The following is a 19,368-nucleotide window of genomic DNA, read 5'->3' as shown; positions in this document are numbered from 1 at the left end:
TGTCACCAGGTTTCCTAAGGGAACAGAGTTGTCATACTCAGTGGCTGCCAGAATGGTTTTCTCCGGGTCTAGGTTAGGGGGCTGGAGGTATATGATGGCACTGTGAGCTAGCCAGGCCAAGGGACAACATACTCTGTGGGGGTGCACGGAATCAGTCTGGCACTATCCTAAAGATTATGTCATCCACAAACACTTAGTTCCTACCGATTAGTGAAAACTACACAACTTGGCACCACTAGCGTTGGGTGGGTTCTTACTTTATATGGCTCAACTGAGTAGTTCTAAAAACAAAGATGAGCCCCTGGATACCAAAGGAATAGGGCACTATGCAGTGATAAGGGAACAGTATCCTTTAGACCGAATTGTATTATCGAATGATCAGGCATTCTACACACTTCATTCAACCAGATTTTTGCCTTCCATAGAATCTCATTCACACTTAAGAAGATTGTGCCATATATTCACTAAAGATAATCGGAACACATAAGATTACAAAAAAATATAAATCGATTTATTAGTTAAAAAGTCATGAAATCACAATGTGGTTAAAAATAGAAAGATATATCTATATAACACAGTTTATAGCATTACTAATCAGCAGAATTAACATAAGCCTAATATACAATCACAAGATCCTAACTAAATAATTATAAACTGTTTTTTTTAAAACAAAGAGGGTACAATACATTGACAAACACAGTATGTAATTTACGTGGTACACATCTGTATTACACAATGACAAAGGCGTGGATCTTGGTATTTTTTAACTTTTTCAAATACTCGTTGGCCACAGCTCCTTTCACAGATTGTGTACTTTATTAAGCGTTGACGCATTTCGATTGATGTATTATGCCACCATCTTTCTCAAGGCAAAAGTTTTGACTCTCTTTAACATACATTTTAAAACACCTGAATAATCCGCGATTAGGCCCAAATAGCAATATTTATACCATTCAATATGGCCAAATGGCCTATAACATTCCGCTCCCAGTTATAAGTGGAATCTTCTTTTTGTGAACGCTGCAGTATATTTTAGGACCATAGGTTCCTTTCACAAGGGGCCTAGTTCATTGATTGCCCAGGTCAAGTATTTCTAATGTGTCGCCCTCCAAAAATCCCCCTTTATAATTAGGGTTTTAAATTAGTGCCCACTTCAGCGTGGTATCGTCACCCCGTAAGAAAATGGTAGTTCAGGGGGCATCCAGTTCATGACCAAGATGGGCTCCTACATTCGTACCCACCATGTAATGGGGTTGGATCATCCAGTAGGGGGTTTCTTTTCAGACCATACACCTTAGACATGAAGGGTGGGTTTTTGCATACTACGAGTATGCAGAATTGTTATATCATTTTATATGCTTGCATATATACAGTGTTTCAGCACAATGATGGAACCTTTTGTTCTGTTCAGTGTCCTAACACTGATTAAGACTTTCATCTCCTTCTGTCTATTGATCATTGCAGCACATATTTTCTATAAAAAAATCACTTTGGTTCAATAAACATTGAAACGTCCCTTTGTGTATTCCTTGTATATTTCTCTGAGCAAACCAGAGCATGAGTGCATGAGCAAAAGGTTCTAGGTCTGTCTCCAGGTTTCCTGAGGGAACAGAGTTGTCATAATCAATGGCTGCCAGAATGTTTTTCTCTGTGTCTAGGTTAAAGGGTTGGAGGCTTATGATGGCACTGTGAGCTAGCCGGGCCAAAAGACAACATACTCTGTGGGGGTGCACGGAATCAGTCTGGCACCATCCTAAAGTTTATGTCATCCACAAACACTTAGTTCCTACTGATTAGTGAAAACTACACAACTTGGCACCACCAGCGTTGGGTGGGTTCTTATTTTATATGGCTCAACTGAGTAGTTAAATCGTGCCTTCTCAGAGATCCTTACACACCTTTTAACTGGAGACGTCTGTAGTGGTAGGGAATATCCTCAGCTGAGTAGGTATACCCCAAGTATGTTTTGACTTTTGATAATTCAAGCTTGAAAGGATCTAAAACCCACTGTGTTATTCTCCTCTATGCGCCATTTTAGCATACATGGTACAAAACATTGCTGAGAACTGCAGATATGCAGTTATTCAGAAACTACTACAAAATGGTCTCACACTAGATGGTGTGGAAGGGTATACATCTGTTACAACGCAACTTTTACAACTACCTACCATTACAACGCAACTTTTACAACGCATACCATTACAACGCATTGCGCTGGGGGGCGCTCTAGGATAGGGAATAAGTTTAATTTACTATCCAACACCTTCCCTAGTGTCCACGGGGATGGAGTTGGAATAGTAAATTATACTTACCACTATCCTGCACCTCTAAGCGCTATGCGTTGTAATGGTATGCGTTGTAATGGTCGCGTTGTAATGGTAGGTAGTTGTAATGGCATGCGTTGTAACGTCATACATCCGTGTGGAAGTTACCTTCATGGTAGAGGCACAAGAATCATATAGAACAGAGGTGTTTTATTCTTGGGTTACATTCCCAGCTGCAGATGATGTAACAAGAGTAGTTCATGAATACACAGATGATGAAATACCAGATGACTAAGCTCCATATGAGGCAATAGAAATTCCTCTCACTTACCAAGAACATATGAATTGGTTTAAAGCCACCCTCCCACACACTATAGAAAATATGACACTGGGCCCACTCAGCAGTGCAGGGGTGAATTGGCCAGTCATAACCAGAGACACACTGCATCCCAGTATCCACAATTTGACCATAGTCCAGCTGTGGGGATTAATCAATAATCTAGTCACAATATGCAGATGCCTTACACAGTTTGTGATGTGAGCGTTAACACTTATTCCTGCATGGGCTGTTCAAGCTGTACCATCACAAGTGGTAAGACCTGGCATTAGCCCACATGCACTGAATACAGTTATGGGAAAGGTTCTCGCCAAGAGGGAAGAAATTGCATTTTGGATTTTACAAAAAACAAATCAGCTTTAAGGAGGTTTTCCCCATATGGACCCACAGTAAAAAACAGAACATTGACAATTTAGTTGCCAATGGGGATCGCTCCCCCTTTTGAGGGCTGTGCTACTTGGTGTACAATCTTCACTGCAGTTTATATCGGAACCCATGGTACTCCTTCTCTGGCTGTTCTTTCACAAGTATTGAAACAGCTCCAGAATGAGTATGGGGGCAGCACCATCCCAGGACTAAGGGATGAAACAGATGGGCAACTTTGGCACAGTATCTGCCATAATGTTGGGTAATATTAAAGGAGAAGCAGCAGTGTTGGCTATCCGCCAAAGCTTAAGGGCCCTGCCTCCCACACAGCAGGAGTGATAATTACCTAGAATTATCAAAGAAACCTATGCTATGCTGGGTGAGATAATTTGGATACGAGACCTGGGAAACCACAATTAAATTCTGAAAAGGATAACTCTAAGCAAGCACCCTACTTTTCAACAAAGAAGTGGCACAATAAGAAAAACAAGGACAAAACAAAATTACAGAATCCACTGAGAAACATTATAACTTAACGAACCATGATAATGTTAAACCGCCTGACAGGTATCAGGATACTGATACGCGTACTTCTCGTTCCCTCCAGGATTAATTTGATAAACGTTCACAGAGAAGAGGATGGTCAGAGCTCAGATTAGAAGAGCACATGAAATTAAGGAAGGACTGACAATGCTATTCTGACTATATTATTAAGCATTAATATTAAGCCTAAAACATCTAAACCTCAGTTCAAGAAAAATAAAGTAGCTTGAATTACAGTCAGGCATGTCGAAGATGTTGAGGACTCTGTTTCTGAACGGGGAATGGACATTGACAATGCTGGACAGCGCAGCAGAATTCACAATAGTTCACCAGAGCTTGATGGGTTGTCTGGTGGGAACAGCGCTGAATGAGTATATGACAGTGGAAACATGGAGATCAGCCCAAATACTCTTCGAGGGGGATATACCCAGGTTTAAATATTTTCTCCTTCGGAAGGAGTTCCCTCAAGGATACAATATTCTTCTGGCCGAAAAGGATTGGCCACCTCACTTTGTAATAGATTCAGTGAAAGAGCGAGGTCTTGAGGTCCTTCCTGTATTAGGTCAACAATGCTGATTGCCTGAGGTGGAGGGCATAGTTTTCCAGGTCTTGGCAGCGAGGTAGGAGAAGGATCTTCATCTGGTTCTGGTCTTGCCGATCCGTGGAACGGAGGCCAGGGCGAGTAGGGGGGAGCGGAGTTGTCTGGCAGGTGTGTCGAATGCGAGGCAGTGGTTCAGAAATTCTGGTCCTGTGTCATGGAGAGCTTTGTAGGCTTGTGTGAGGAGCTTGAAGGCGACTCTCTTGTTGATTGGGAGCCAGGGGTGTTGTTGGAGGTGTTGTGCTATGTGGCTGCGGCTGGGGTGTCGAGAACCAGTCTGGCAGTGGTGATGGAGCAAGGTGGAAAACAAAATTTTGTATACCCCTTGTAAAGTTAACTCTCCATAACAGTGACAAGTACTAAATGTGTGTTTTTTAAAATTATCCAACCTTGAGTAAGTTGCATACACAAATACACGTGGGATACTAATTTGCATATTTTTGCAGAAGCAATAATTGACTAATTGTCGAATATTGTGTCATAAAATGTACGCATATACTATAATGTAGAAAGAAAATGCATGAATGTGCTTCTGTCTGTTTACTTGTGCCATAAATCATGAAGACTGGTAAGTCAAATTACGCATAAATATCGCTTAAGGTTAGGTAAATACTAACTGGGTTATTATTAGAAGGGAGGAGGTAAACAGAAAGGGATTAATTTCGTTAACTTACATCTATTTGTGTTTGTTTCTGTGATAGTTCCTAAATTGAGGCCTAAGCGAGCACATGAAAAAGAAAAAAAATGGAGTCTGATTGAAATTCCGAGATGGCGACAGAAGTGCGCAGGCACCAGAATCGGAGATGCAAGGTGCCTGTGACCGAACAGTGTGGGTCAAGGACAGCGTGGCCATTTTATGGGGCCTAAGCCAAGATGACAGCGAAGCAAATATTCTACCGTGGGAATAAAGAGACTAATATCAATTTAAAGGACACTTCGAAGGAAGTCAAACTTTTAGACAATGACACCCCAGTTGCAGCAACGTGATGATGACTGTGCAGAAATTAGAATAAAGAATGAGTTAGTCAGTCAAAAAGCTTTATTATCGGTTAAAAAACATATAAGCACAATATACATAGTACAGATAAAAAACATTTAAAGTAATATACTACATTCATACAAGCCTATAATCATAAAATGGATAAAAAGTGGCTATGATAATACAAACATAAAAAAGACCCATGCAGATTAAAAGTAGGGAAATCAATGAGCAGACCCAGGGCCATTTGATTAGGGGGCAACCTTCTGAATTACAATAATTACAATAATTAGGCTAACAAAAGAGCAACAGGTTAACAGTTATTTAAATTGATTCTTGTTCTTCTTCTACACCACATAGACAACAAATATCTAGCGGTCGCGAACACAATCACAGGGGTGATATCCTATTTTAATAATCTAAAAACCTCCCTGTAATCCTTAAGTCCCCTGGATTTACAGAGTTGAATAATCCATTTATCCCTTGCCCTAGAGTAGGAAGGGCAGAAGAGCAGAACGTGCAGATCTGTGTCTTCACAGCCTTCGCACCCAGGACAGGAACCCGATGTCTGGGGAGCATTAGAACACTGATTTGTCACTGCCCTCAATGGAAATGTTCCATGTCTAAACTGGACATATAATTTCTTGGCCAGTGAGGGGTGGATGTCATTCAGACATTTCTCAAACTAAGGGGCAGCCTTGATGTCTAGGAAGGTGTTGGTCAACCTACCCAGAGAAGACTTCATTAATATGAGATCCGTTCGATATTGTTTGAGTACAGAGCTCAGCGACCTCTTTGAAATCAAGACACAGGTCTCCTCAGGAGAGGACCAGATGACTCCCCTGCCAAGTGCGTAGCACAACTGTTTAATGTACCCAAGCCAGGGGATTTTTCCAAGACCTCCTCTGGACAGAAGGTCCCTAAGGTCCTCCCTATAGCTCGAGAGCTCAGGGGTGGCCCAAAGGCGCCTCCAATACAACAGTGGACGATTTGAGATGATCTCATGAAGAGGGACCAAACCTAAATCTAATCTCAATGGAGTCAACGGGGTACTCTTGGGGAGTCTCAAAAGGCGCCTGATAAAACTATTCTCAGTAGAGGATAGAGAGGTGGCGCCTACGTGGCCCCAAAGATCTGCACCATATAGCGCTCCCCCTCTCGCCTGGGCTTTGTAGATCTCTACCGGCGGTTCCAAGGGTCTAAGGGAACTCTCATTGTAAGGGGTTAATCTAGCCCCTTCATTTAGCACAGTTGCAAACTAGGACTATGAGCATCACTGTGCTACAGAGACTAGCTGCTCTCTAAGTTGATTATGATTAATGCTTTAGGAGTCGCTACACAGCTCGGCGCATGCGCGAGGATATAGTGCTTCTTCATTTTCAGCCCCAAGCACTATTGCGCATGCGCGTTAGGATCAGAGCGAGGCTTGCAAGATCTGACTTCCCCGTGTTTGTAGTTGCTCGTTCCCTGTCAACGCAGGTGAGCATTCTTCTTTTTTGAGTCATACTGATACATTTTGGACTCGTAATCAAACCGCCACAGTTGATGCCGTAATTGGCTGATTAGTCAGGAAGCCCCGATATTTAAACAGAGCAGGTGAACCCGTCGGTGCCTCCCCTTCCGCTCGGCTTTGAGCGTTGGGCACCGACGGATAGGTGAGTTTTGGAGAGGTTGTAAAGACCGTCTTGTAGCAATCATCATGTGTATGTGCAGTGCTGGTAGTTGATAGTCCCCACATTATCTGTGGTAACGCTTTGTGACTGGGGTCTTTTCCGGTCGGCTGCTTTTCTGTTTCTTTTCTTTGTTGCTACCTACCACGGTATTTGCAGTGCTATTCAGGGCAATGCCTTCAGACTTGGGTTTTCTTCCGGTTGGCAGCATTCTTTTGCTGCTACATTTCACAGTATTTGTTGTGTTATTCATAGTAGTAGTTACAGGGAAACATATGGCCGCCACTGGCATTGTTATCACCCTAGTTCTCCCAGGATATTTATCTACTTCAAGCAATCTGTGTTGGCCTAGTGGCGGGTTTAATTTATGGCAAGGCAGTCAGGAGTCTACCGCACGTCCATTGGGTTGTTTGTGTATAGCGATTGGGCTGGACACAGAGGAATTGTGCACTAACTGTGTCCTTTTCTTTACACATCACAGCGGGGCCTCAATTTCCCGAGCGGTTGCCGGGCGAGGTGAGGTTTTCACCCACACAAAGCTGGGTGAGTATCACTAGGAGGAAATGCCTCTTTGTGATGAAGCTAATATGCTTATTTGTTATGTGGAACGCAAATTGTTCTCACAGGTGTGCTCTGTCTTGATGGTGTCTGTGGGGTTATCTGGACTCTTGTGTGTAATTGAATACATGGTATTTTCTGTTTTTTTGACAGGAAGAAGATTCCTTTCCTGTCTTCCGTGGACATTGGGTTTCCAAGTACCGGGGAGATACATTTGTACACCCTTCACACTGTGTTGCAGTAGCCTATCATCTTTAAGGTCCTGATGAAAGCTGGAGTAATACTCCATCTAGCTGAAACTAGTTGACCACCATGCACAGCTCCATAATGTAGTCTTATTTACCCACTACCAGGCGTGTTTTTAATCTTGACACCTACACTAATTTCTATAAGCAATTTCTTTAGTCTAGGTAGTCAATTTTAGCAAGCACTTTTTCTATAGCACTGCACCCTTCTTGCACTACACTTTGAGCACGACTGTGGCTAAATGCGCCGCTTTCTATTTCTGCACCCTCACTCGATGGTATGGGCGGTGCATGGAGCGACTGTCTATTCCCATATGATGATATGCCGCCACGAGGGTTGTCTGATGGGATTTTCTGAAGCCCAGTGAGACTCATTACACTTTTCCACACATGCATCCGAGTGATCCTCGTTCACCACTTAGGACAGCACACCACTTTGGACCTGGTCTTCTCTTTCTGTGTTGTTTATCTTAATTTTAGGGGCATGAGTAGACAGGTCGATAAATTATTTCCCCTTTTGACCCTCTGCACATTTGTTTTTTCAACATTTAGAGCAACTTCTTGTTGCGGGTCTATATTCCCAAGATGTTAACTCATCTGTTGGTTACATCATTAAGCTCATCCAATCTAATTGTGTGTGACTCCCTCTGCCTGCCTGCTCCACCTCTTGTTAGTTGACCTATTGTTTGACTTTCCTTGGCCGGGCATTTGGATAATCTTTCAGTGCCACGGCTCCTCATAATGCTAGTTGATTGCACTTAAGCAGCTTTCTTGGTTAGAGCACCTTTAAGATGGACCGAGTACTAAATCACATAAACTGTTAAAGCACTGTTTATGCCAGCATTTTGCTTTAACCACACATATCGCTTTAAGTACTGCTATTTGCAGTATTTCGACCTGACACTGTGCATTTACATATAGATGATTCCTTTTTGTTAATCGTGGCGATCTACTGCTGTTTGCCTACTGAAAGGGGGTTAATCTAGCCCCTTCATTTAGCACAGTTGCAACCTAGGACTATGAGCATCACTGTGCTACAGAGACTAGCTGCTCTCTATGTTTATTATGATTAATGCTTTAGGAGTCGCTACACAGCTCGGCGCATGCGCGAGGATATAGTGCTTCTTCATTTTCAGCCCCAAGCACTATTGCGCATGCGCGTTAGGATCAGAGCAAGGCTTGCAAGATCTGACTTCCCCGTGTTTGTAGTTGCTCGTTCCCTGTCAAAGACCGTCTTGTAGCAATCATCATGTGTATATGCAGTGCTGGTAGTTATTAGTCCCCACATTATCTGTGGTAACGCTTTGTGACTGGGGTCTTTTCCGGTTGGCTGCTTTTCTGTTTCTTTTCTTTGCTGCTACCTACCACGGTATTTGCAGTGCTCTTCAGGGCAATGCCTTCAGACTTGGGTTTTTTTCCGGTTGGCAGCATTCTTTTGCTGCTACATTTCACAGTATTTGTTGTGTTATTCATAGTAGTAGTTACAGGGAAACATATGGCCGCCACTGGCATTGTTATCACCCTAGTTCTCCCAGGATATTTATCTACTTCAAGCAATCTGTGTTGGCCTAGTGGCGGGTTTAATTTATGGCAAGGCAGTCAGGAGTCTACCACATGTCCATTGGGTTGTTTGTGTATAGCTATTGGGCTGGACACAGAGGAATTGTGCATTAACTGTGTCCTTTTCTTTACACAACAGAGCGGGGCCTCAATTTCCAGAGTGGTTGCCGGGCGAGGTGAGGTTTTCACCCACACAAAGCTGGGTGAGTATCACTAGGAGGAAATGCCTCTTTGTGATGAAGCTAATATGCTTATTTGTTATGCAGAACGCAAATTGTTCTTGCAGGTGTACTCTCTCTTGATGGTGTCTGTGGGGTTATCTGGACTCTTGTGTGTAATTGAATACATGGTATTTTCTGTTTTTTTGACAGGAAGAAGATTCCTTTCCTGTCTTCAGTGGACATTGGGTTTCCAAGTACCGGGGAGATACATTTGTACACCCTTCACACTGTGTTGCAGTAGCCTATCATCTTTAAGGTCCTCGTGAAAGCTGGAGTAATACTCCATCTAGCTGAAACTAGTTGACCACCCTGCACAGCGCCATAATGTAGTCTTATTTACCCACTAACAGGCGTGTTTTTAATCTTGACACCTACACTCATTTCTATAAGCAATTTCTTTAGTCTAGGTAGTCAATTTTAGCAAGCACTTTTTCTATAGCACTGCACCCTTCTTGCACTACACTTTGAGCATGACTGTGGCTAAATGCGCCGCTTTCTATTTCTGCACCGTCACTCGATGATATGGGCGGTGCATGGAGCGACTGTCTATTCCCATATGATGATATGCCGCCACGAGGGTGGTCTGATGGGATTTTCTGAAGCCCAGTGAGACTCATTACACTTTTCCACACATGCATCCAAGTGATCCTCGTTCACCACTTAGGACAGCACACCACTTTGGACCTGGTCTTCTCTTTCTGTTGTGTTTATCTTAATTTTAGGGGCATGAGTAGACAGGTCGATAAATTATTTCCCCTTTTGACCCTCTGCACATTTGGTTTTTCAACTCTCATTGTAAACCTTTAGAATCCTGCCAGAGGATTGGGCCAATATTAGTCAGCCTTAGCTATATGGGACCCCCAGTTTATACTATCGTTTAGGGTTACCCCCAAGTACTCAAAGATAGAGACTCATTCCAGAGCCACACCATCCAAGTGAGGGAGGGGATAGTTGGAGGATTTGGGATTATAGACCATGATTTTAGTTTTGGAGAGATTAATCTCAAGGTTCCTTGATCTACAAAAAGAGCAGAACGCCTCTAATGTTCGCTGAATGCGCATCGACGATTTTGATAGGAGAAGGATATCGTCAGCGAACATCAGGGCTGGTATCTTGCGGCCTGCCAGGGTGAGTGAATCTAAATCCATTGCACCCAATAGATGTGTAATCAGCCCGTTGAGGAAGAGGGAGAAAAGCGTGGGGCCAACACGCACCCTTGCCTTACTCCCCTATCCACTGCAAATGGGGCCAAAAGTTCCCCGTTCCTCCCGTACCTTACCCTTGCGTAGGTAACTCGGTGCAAACGTTTAAATAGGTGGCACAGGTGCCCTGGGACACCCATCTCTAATAGTATTGACCAAAGCTTATCCCTCTGCACCAGGTCAAATGCGGATCGAAGATCCACAAAGATCAAGTACAAACTACCCGCCCCCAAAGATACCGTCTTCCAGTAGACCATGTGAAGTCTAAACAGTTGGTCGATGGTAGAGACCTTCGCTCGAAAGCCCGCCTGGAGGGAGGTTAGGATGTGATGTTCATCCATCCAGCTCTGTAACCTCGATAGTAAAAGGCGGGCAAATAATTTCTGGAGGACGTCAATGAGACTAATTGGGCGGTAGTTGGCCGGGTCCAGAGGGGAGGCCTTTTTATGGATGGAGATAATTTCTGCACCCAACCAGGAATGGGGGATCTCCATGCCCTGTAGAATGGCATTAAAATACACCCAAATATAGGGGGCCCATACCTTCCTTTCGCTCAGCTATAAGTCTCCAGGGATCCTATCCAGGCCCGGTGTTTTTCCAGGAGACAGGCTTTTAAGGGCCGCCTGGATTTCAAGTCTGGTGAATGGTGGGCAATCAGGGCTCATTGCATCCGGGAGAGCTGGATCAAATGCATTCTTTAAGGGAGCTAGCTCTCCTAGGGGTACAGAGTCATTAAGGGAATAGAGGGGCTTGAAATGAACTAGCCAGACCTCTTCGCTTAAATTAGGGATAATGGCTGACGAACCCTCTACTGTTCCTGATCTTACAAGATTCCAAAAAGCCGTGAAATCACGCCTGTCCAGGGCTATTTTTAGACTTTCCCACCTTGAGGCCTCCCATTCCGACCTGGCCTCCGTGGTCATTCTTTTATAGCTTTGCCTCGCCAATCTGATACTCAACACAGACCCAGATTTTACCTCCTTTACAAGAGTTTTTTTAGCCGCCCTACAATTTTTATTATACCAGTGGGGCTGATTTTTTACCTGGGGCCGGACATTGTCAGTGCTATAAAAGTAATCGGCTAGAGTGGAAAAGAGCTTATTGTGTATATGCTGTAACTCATGGGCATAGGATAAGTCGCAATTAGAGCCCACAAGATCGCAGGCCTCTGCTAGAGAGCGGGCAACAAATTTATATGACTCAGCTAATTTAGCAGGGGCTAGTGCGACCGTTGCCCACGTATTGCGTCTGCCTCCCGCCACTAGATTGGAGTTAATGTGGGTCTCTGACGGCCCTACATCGTATAGTGTCTCAGTGCACTGTTTAATTCTAGGGACAAAAGGTTATGGTCGCTATCGACCCTTGGGATAACGGTAAATGCTCTCATTTGGGCCCAGAACTTCACATTAACCAGAATGTAGTCAATGGTCGTGCGTTTCCCTGGTCTATTATAGGTGCTTGTACCGGGATCGTCAGGAAGCAGTCTACCATTACAGGCCCTAAGGGAGTGGGTAACAACAAGCTTATTAATCTGGAGTGCCAAAGGCGATATTCTCTTAACCGGGTACATAGAGCACTCCAAAATGTGCCAGATTGAATCCTCGTCTGAAGGTACAGAGGGGATCCCAGCTAACAGTTCAAAGTGGCAATTAAAATCACCCCCAATGATTTTAGGGGTCGGAGGGGGAAATAAGAGAAGGAGTTCCTCAAGGGCCTCTAACGCAGATACAGCCAGTTGATAAGGTGTTGGGCGTCAATATATGTTAAACACTACCAACAATGAACCATCTAAAAATTTAAGCACGATGCACAAGATGTTTGGGGAGTGGAAGTCTATGACCTTAACTGAACACCCGAAATGTGAGGCTACCCAGGTGCACAACCCGCCGAGGGTCTTCCCCTAGGTCTTTGCACCGCTGGGGAGTTAAATGTTACGTAACCCACCCTAGCGGGGACAGACAGTGACAAGGTCTCTTGAAACAAACACAAATCGTGCCTGTCCATCAGTTCTCCCCAGTCTGGGTTGTCCAGCTTGGAGCGTATCCCTGCTACATTCCAGGACCCAATTAGAGATCTACAAATCTCAGCTCTATCAGTGGTGACTATATGAGGGTCGGGCTCATTGGGAGGGGAGGAACCTATGTGAGTAAAGGTGTTCAGCTCCCTACCAGCTCCTCTCTGGCTACTAGTTGGGTTTGGGGGAGAAGTTCTTATACCCACCACCTTTCTCCCAATGTCCAACACCGGTAGCCCCACCTCATTGCTCACACCCATCGCCAAATTACTACTAACTAAATTTGGGACCAACTCAACGGGCCCCAGAGAAGGGGATAGTCAATCTACATTGCTCAAAGCAGAGTAGCTGTTAGCTACAGGTATGTTATATTGTAGCTCCTGCCCATCCTGGTGAGAATAGGTTTGGACGGGCCCCCCCAATACTGATGCTCGGGAGTAAAAATACCCCAAGTGAAAGGTATTGATCGACCCCACATTGAAGGGACCTCCATGATCTAAAATGTGGTCAACCACTCCGGGGTCCTTAAAATTAACAATTACACATTCCTCCCTAATGTCTTTTGGTCTAGTCCCTAACCAACCAACTCTGGCGAATAGGATTTCCCCCTGGCCTGCACCCATTAGAGGTCTGTATTGGTTGAGCCAGAAGATGATTTTATTCTTCAGCTCTGGGAAGGTTTCCCCACGCTTACCAGCCAACGAAGGAACTCCTGATAAGACCACCACCTAGGGAGATGCTTCAGGCGGTAGCTGGGGGCAAGGAGGGAGATTTTTAGTTCCATTTTCAGTGAATTTCGCGGCGGGATTGTACAGGGGCCTGCCGGGTTCTAACCACTGTACTCCAGGGGCTTTTGCAGTGAGAAGTGGAACTCGGGGAATCACGCTAGATGTAACTGGGAACACTGTAGGTAGGGTAGCTGGGCCAGGAACAATCATAGCAGGGGTAGGGGTACTTATCTGCGTATTCGGAGGGACCAGGTCCTGTGCTAGATTGTCTAGACGAACGCCTTTAGTAGGGCCAGGATTTTTATTGGCCTGCTTAGTTTTACATATGGCTGCTTCCGCAGCATTATTCCCCACTGGAGTTGGTGGTTGTACGCCCCCAGCACCTTTGTTGTTTACCAATGAAACTAGCTTATCAATTCTGCATAGCAAGGTTTTAAAATGAGAGTTGATAAGCTGTTCCATTTGGGCCCGAAAATCAATTAGAAGATGGGTAGCCCAGACCGGTGGTGCTAAGAAAGTAAAGACTGGGCCTGGTTCAAGGAAAGGGAGAATCGGGTGTAGGTACAGATCTTGTAACTGCTTTTTTTACAGGTTTAGACTTCTTAGATTTGCAGTGAGGTTTGTGTACCTTTTTGTATACCTGGGGAGCTGGGGGCGTTATAGGATCAATAGAGACACTGTCATCTGGTACAATCTGTGCACAGGGTAGACCAGCAAAGGAGGACATTAGTATTGAATCCGGAGAATTAACCTTAGCTAGTGAAAGGTCACCCGTAGGCAAAGGAGGGGGGATAGCTGGAGTAAGAGAAAGTCTTCTTTCAGTGTTCTCTATAGCCGACGCCACTACCCCTATTGTCTTTTGGAGCATTTTATCTATCGCTGTTAGGCTCGGCAATGGTTGAATTGTTGCCGCTTTTTGCCTTGTCAAAGGGCGAGAAATTAGTGGACTAGATTTGCCCATCGTGCACTAAGAGGGTTCCTAATTATGTTTTGTATTCAAGCACTTAATCTATTTAAATGACAATAAAAAATAGTAATATAATAAGGCCTACCAAGTATTTCTAAAAGCAATAAACAAAAACCAGAAACTGAACGGACAAGCTTTCACTGGATAAAATAAAAGAGAATAATTACCCCACCAAATAAGAAGGGAATAAAAGGAGTCCCAATGTTTGCTTCCAAAGAGCCAAATCCGGTGGCCCAGACCGGCCTCGTCCGGCCCTGGACGGCGACAGACGGCCCGCCCTTTGCCAAGGCTTCACCCGGCGCCCCGCGTAGCGGGGGCCGTGACTGTTTAAATCAAGGGTGGAGGCGGGGCCGGCGGCTCGAGCACAGGTGTGCTAGTCCTGGAGGCTCCTGGTCCCTGGGGTCCATTCCTTTACTGCGGGCGTGATTCTCCTGTTCGAGCGGGAGTGAAGGTGTCCCCCTGCTGCTGCCACACACTGCACAATGACCCAGAGTCAGAACTGCCTCCACGAGCGGCACCCGCGAAGAGGGGTCCGCTAGAAGTTAAGTGGAGGATAGAGGCGGGGCCCGCGGCTCGAGCACAGGTGTGCTAGTCCTGGAGGCTCCTGGTCCCTGGAGTCCACTCCTTTACTGCAGGCGCGATTCTCCTGTTCGAGCGGGAGTGAAGGTGTCCCCCTGCTGCTGCCACACACTGCACAATGACCCCGAGTCAGAACTGCTTCCATGAGCGGCTCCCGCAAAGCGGGGGCCGCGAGAAGTTAAGTGGAGGGTAGAGGCGGGGCCGGTGGCTCGAGCACAGGTGTGCTTGTCCTGGAGGCTCCTGGCCCCTGGAGTCCACTCCTTTACTGTGGGCGCGATTCTCCTGTTCGAGCGGGAGTGAAGGTGTCCCCCTGCTGCTGCCACACACTGCACAATGACCCCGAGTCAGAACTGCTTCCACCTAGAATAATGAAGAATGATGAGATGATGCTCATCCAACTCCAAATTGACCAATCACAGACATTTCAGAACTTAAGAGTTACGAATTTAGATAAGTTAGTGAAAAAGGGTATAAAAAAGAACGTTTGGGACATTGAAAGAAGCTCGCTTTTCAATTTGATTTTTGTACCCCGAGATGCTGTCGGTCTGCGCAATTTTTCATTGAGGTGCAGGGACTTTGAAATTTTTCTCGACTTTAACTTTTGAATGAGTGTGAAGACCAGAGAGGGGGAGAGAGGCAGAGAGGTTTTCGTTTGGGATTATTACATTCTGTACTGATGTCTTCGCTTCTTCATTTGGGTAATATTTCTCAGTCTTATTTCCTTTTGCTGTCATTGCTAATAAATGAATGTTATTGAAAATGTTAACCTTTTCTTTCAGGATTTTTATTGCAAAACTGAATTATTTTCTAGCTTCATTAAATGTAGAGATCATGCTAGGAGATTGAAATTTTGAGAATAAAAAAATAAATAAATGGAGAATTAAGCTGGACTTGATATTTCCTTTAGTCAACTTTTACTAGCAGATCCAAATTAATTATGAATAGTGGGGTGATATTATTTCTTTTGCTTTAATGAAAACCATGGTATTTAGAAATAAAACTGCAGTTGTAAATAAAGTATAAAGTTTAGTTCAGGTACTCCACTATAGCACCGTGACTCCCTTTCAGACCAATACTGAATCCTCGGAACAGAATAAATCTGTGAATGAATGTTAGGTTAAAAGGATGGGCCCAGTTGAAAGAATTTTTAAGTAGGTCCGTGGGTTTATAAGTGGTGGTTTACAAAGATTTTTTGGAGCCGCGCTGTGCCAGTAATACTTGGTAGCAGAGCAATGGTTGCTATAGGTTGACTAGGATATATGATGTGTAGAGTAGAATATATAGAATAGTGATGTACAGGATTTTTGGACTAACAAGCTGTTAAGTTTGCATTACATTATATGTAGTCTAAAAGAGGCTTCCGGATAGTGTGGGAAGCTAGTCACTCTGTCTGCAGGCAGAGTAAGTGTGGCAAGTGAAGTCCCACATCGCATAGTCTGTTTCAAAGTGGTGACATTGTCGTAAATTACAAGTTAGGTACTTTTACGTGTGAAAATTGGTGAATGTATAGCGAGGGCAACCTGTGAAATCTTGGGTCTGAGCACAGGGATTAAACTAGAATCCTGCATAAAACTCTACCTGGAGAAAGTAATAAAATTTAACCTAAGCTTAAGAGAAGGGTAAGGTAGAGGGAAGTGCTACTTTATAGGCGAAAGTAAAAATTCTGTGGTAGAGAAGAGGTAAGCGCTGTCTACTGGAGATACAGAATTCTTGTATGACTAAGGAAACTATCCTTTTGGCTTTAGCAAAACAGATCAATGGAGTTTTTTTATGTAGTTACTAACTGATTTTGCTGTATAAAAGCGTAAATACAGTTTGCAGATACATTTTGTAAAGGAGGGGTCAGTCGAAGCTGCAGCAGCCGGAGCGGGCTGACGTCAAAAGTGTCGCGCAGGGATTGGTCTGCGTGACCAAGACAGAATAAGGGCTGATTGGTGCATCAGGAAAAGCAGCAAAGTAATTGGTTGAGCACTACTGAAACGTATCTTGTTCTAATTGGTGCATTAGTGTGAACCGTGCTGCGATAGGCTGGTGTTGCGAAGCAGTTTATGGTAGAGTACGCGGACTTTTGAAAATCAGGAGATTAATAACAAAAATGGAATTCTATTATGGAATGGAGAAAGAGAAACTTTCATGGTTCCAAAAATTGAAAAATGCTTTCAAAAAGGACAAAGCAATTGAAACTAGAGAGGGAAAAGTAATTTCTCCGCTGAGAACGCCAGCGTCGTATATGATGACAAAATATGGCTATCATACATGTATATGGTTAGAGAATTGGGCGAGATACACTAAAAATGATGGTGCGTTAGCTTTTCCTGAAGAAGGTTCTTTTAGTCTTGCGATACTAAGAAATCTGAGAGACAGAATGACGAAGCTTGACCCGAGACCTAGACCGACACCGTTTGAAGCCTTGGCTGAGTGGAAAGATGAAATGCATGATCTAGAGCAGGAAAAGTTTGGAGATTACTTAGGACCAAAGAATAGAGGTCGTAGATTTTGGAGAGAAACACATGAGACAAGAATGCGAAGATGGAGAGATGCAAACATTTGTGATGGAATGTATCCGGTTAGGTTGGTAGATGAGGAGAGAGGGAGAAAATGTACAGAAAGGAGAAATAATATAGAAACGGGAAAAAGAAGTTATGAGGATTGTGGATCTGAGGATGCAGTATTGGAAGAAATCCTAAATAGGAGACCACCGCCCTAGCAAGCAAACTCCATGGGTACAACTCCAAGTGCACCACAGTTAGAGGATAGATTATCAGAAACTCCAAAACGATTCTCAAATTTTAGAGCTCTCCCAGAGAGAGTAGAAATGAGATATGAACCGAATGTTCTATCAACTGGAACAAGATATACGGGAACACCTAAACAGGGAAGTGAAATGGAAAGTATGGGAGATAGAGTAGAGCAACAAACTGTACTGCTGAATATATACATTCAACAAATGAATGAGCTGAAAAGATACAGGAGTTTACTAAAAATATAGAAGCTGTAACTGTCCCGGTAACGATAGGCCCAGTAATCCCAGTGTTTGAAAATTAAAAAATAAAAGAGCCATCTTTAACTCAGAGTTAAATCAGTGTTTACAAAAAGTAAAAGAAAAGGTTTATCCAGATTTTTTAGAAATTAGATGTACTAACCAAATGACACCACCAGATTTGACTTTTAATCAGAGTCTTCCGCATAAATTTCCATCAGGAGCAGAATCAGATTCTGTAACTCCTGAGAAAAGAGTAGAGAAGATTGATTTAACACAAACTCCAGTAGGACCAACTGAGCAAGAATTAAGTGACTGGATAAAGACATTAAAATTAAAAGAGACTGAGTCAAAATTGCTAGATGTAGCCCGACTAAAAGTTGATATGGAAGAACTAATAATTGGAATAATTGGTACAGATAGATTGAAAAATTACCAGGATGATGAGATCAGATTTATGTGTAAAAGTATTACAGGGAAAACAAAAAGTATGCATGAAAGGTTCACTAGTTTAGCAAATAAAAATGGATGTGGATTTTACAAAGTACAACATTTTGCAGAAACCGTATAGAGTGGATTTTACTGACAAAGATATAGAAAATATGAATACGGCAGGAAAAATTACTCAAATAAAGGAGTTAATCGTGCTACTAAGAAAATGGGGAGACATGGATAAATGGAAAATGATTTGGTCAAAGAAAAGAGAGGAAAGCAGTGATAAGCCTACATTAGCATTTCCAGTAATTGAAGGGAAAGAAGTGATAAAAATATTTCCTATGAGAGAAATACCAGGAGGAGGATATGTACATGTACCTTGGAGCAGACAAGATATTTGATCATTTACAAATGATTTCCCCCGGTTGAGAGAGAAACCAGTGGAGTGTTATAGACAAGTAGATCGATTTGTGAAAGTTTCAAAAGTCTTATGGGAAGATTTAGATGGGTTGTTTGACATTGTAGTACCGGCAGATTTATGGTCAGAATGTAAGATTACAGTGGATTGGCCAAAAGAAGAATATACACGAGATAAAGTGGCAGGTGCTCCTGGACCTGAAGTGATGCGAAAATACGATCAAGTAATCTTGTTTTTGAAAAATAAAATTCCACCAAAAGAGACAGATTGGATAAAAATAGACAGGACAATACAAGAGGCTAAAGAGTCAGTTCATGCATTCTATGAAAAGACTGCTATTGGTATTTAAAGAGTATAGTGGTTAAGAGGAATTAAATGAAAAGGATATGAGTCATTTTGTTTGTGTTTGGACTAAGACCAGAAATAGGGGACATGATTAAGCATAATTTAATGGGATGGCAGTCGTGTTTAGTGGACGAGGTCCTGAGACATGCAAAGTATTGTAGTGATGAAATTGAAGTTAAACAAAGGAAACTCAAAGAGAAAGCGATATGGGCGCAGGTAAAGGTTGCCGAACATCAAGCAGCTCAGTTAGAAAATAAATATGAAGAAGGACACCAAAATAGAGTGAAAGGGAATCCTAGCAAATCAAAGTTAATGGGAAATATAGAGGAATTAAAAAAGAAATATCCATGTCATAATTG

The sequence above is a fragment of the Lissotriton vulgaris genome, chromosome 11 (genome assembly GCF_964263255.1).
Source record: "Lissotriton vulgaris chromosome 11, aLisVul1.2, whole genome shotgun sequence".
In the NCBI taxonomy this organism is placed as follows: domain Eukaryota; kingdom Metazoa; phylum Chordata; class Amphibia; order Caudata; family Salamandridae; genus Lissotriton; species Lissotriton vulgaris.
This window is presented reverse-complemented; position numbering follows the sequence as displayed.